Source organism: Cebus imitator, unplaced genomic scaffold (genome assembly GCF_001604975.1).
Source record: "Cebus imitator isolate Cc_AM_T3 unplaced genomic scaffold, Cebus_imitator-1.0 Scaffold573, whole genome shotgun sequence".
Taxonomy (NCBI): domain Eukaryota; kingdom Metazoa; phylum Chordata; class Mammalia; order Primates; family Cebidae; genus Cebus; species Cebus imitator.
In genome coordinates this window covers 872,013-873,587 of record NW_016107888.1, presented here as the reverse complement: position 1 = coordinate 873,587, position 1,575 = coordinate 872,013, and positions in this window count along the sequence as shown.

Genomic DNA, 1,575 nt, shown 5'->3' with positions numbered 1-1,575 from the left:
CAGAGGGTGACTGAGTCACAAGCGGGTCCTCAGGACGGAGGAGAGGAGGGTCAGTCATCAACACCAGGGCCAAGTTGAGGAAGGGGTGGAAGCTGGACTGCAGAGAGGACTGAGTTCAATTTTAAAGTGAGTGAGGCTAAGGGAGTGCAACGAGACAGGACCAGCAGGGCAGGCTGGGGACCGAGAGCAGGTTACAGCTGGGGCCAGGTCAGAAGGAGGAATCTGGACTTTATCCTGAGGCCGCATGGAATAGCTGGAAGGGTCAGCAGTGGGAGGGAGCCAGGAGTGCAGGATCAGGGGAAGGAAGAGGGGGCCGCTGACAGTAGGTCCTCCTCCACAGGGGTCCCCGGCATAGATCCTCCCTGAGATAGGACAGCCACTCCCCCCACGCAGGTTCCATGCCCTGCAGGTTCTCTCACCTGCGTGCAGGTCCTTCCAGGACCCCTACCGTTCCCAGCTGTCCACCTGGCCTTCGTCCCAGCCACCTAAGCCAGAGGAGGCAGAGTTGAGGCTTTCAGCTGTGGACTCCGATGATGCAGCGAATCAGGGTGGGAACCAAGGCCGCCCCACTCTAGCCAGCCAGCCCTCCAGGCCAAGGTCAGTCTTAGTCGGCTGTGGTTTCCGGGCTGCTGCAGCCCCACCAGAGCCTGGCTCCCTCTGGCCGGTTTGACCTCGAACTCCTACCAACTAAGAAAAGCCATTTCCTGGAGAGCTTCCCCTCCCTACCCCCATCCCAAGCTTCAGTGTGCGAATCCCCAGTCCCAGTCCATCCTGCTGCTTATGAGCTGTGTGATTTTGGAAAAGTTACTTCACCTCTCTGTACCCTACTTTCTTCAAGTTTTAGGAAGATGAACTGAGTACAGGCTAATGAGTAAAGACAGCACCCCTTTCTGAGGATGGTCTTTGTGCTGTGTAATTAAGTCTTTTGTACGGATGAGGAAATTGAGGGTCAGATGTTGCTAGTTGGGGAGAGATTTCGGCCTCTCACCCTGGGCTGGGGCTTTTTCCAAGACTAAACGCTCCTTTTTTTTTTTTTTTTTTTGAGACTGACTCACTCTCATCGCCCAGGCTAGAGATGATCTTGCACAGATCTTGGCTCACTGCAACCTCTGCCTCCCAGGTCCAAGTGATTCGCCTGCCTCAGTCTCCCGAGCAGGTGGGATTACAGGTACCTGCCACCGCACTCAGCTAATTTTTGTATTTTAGTGGTGATGGAATTTCGCCATGTTAGCCAGGCTCCTGACCTCAGGCGATCCACTTTCCTCAGCCTCCCAAAATGCTGGGATTACAGGCGTGAGCCACCACACCTGGCCCCTGATTTGTGTTTCTAAAAGTCTAAAAGGTCACTCTGTGCTGGGCACGGTGGCTCACGCCTGTAATCCCAGCACTTCGGGAGGCCGAGGCGGGTGGATCGAGGGGTCAGGAGTTTGAGACCAGCCTGGCCAAGATGGTGAAACCTCATCTCTACTAAAAATACAAAAATTAGCTGGGCACAGTGGCACATGCCTGTAATCCCAGCTATTCGGGAGGCTGAGGCAGGAGAAGCGCTTGAATCCAGGAGGCAGAGGTTGCAGT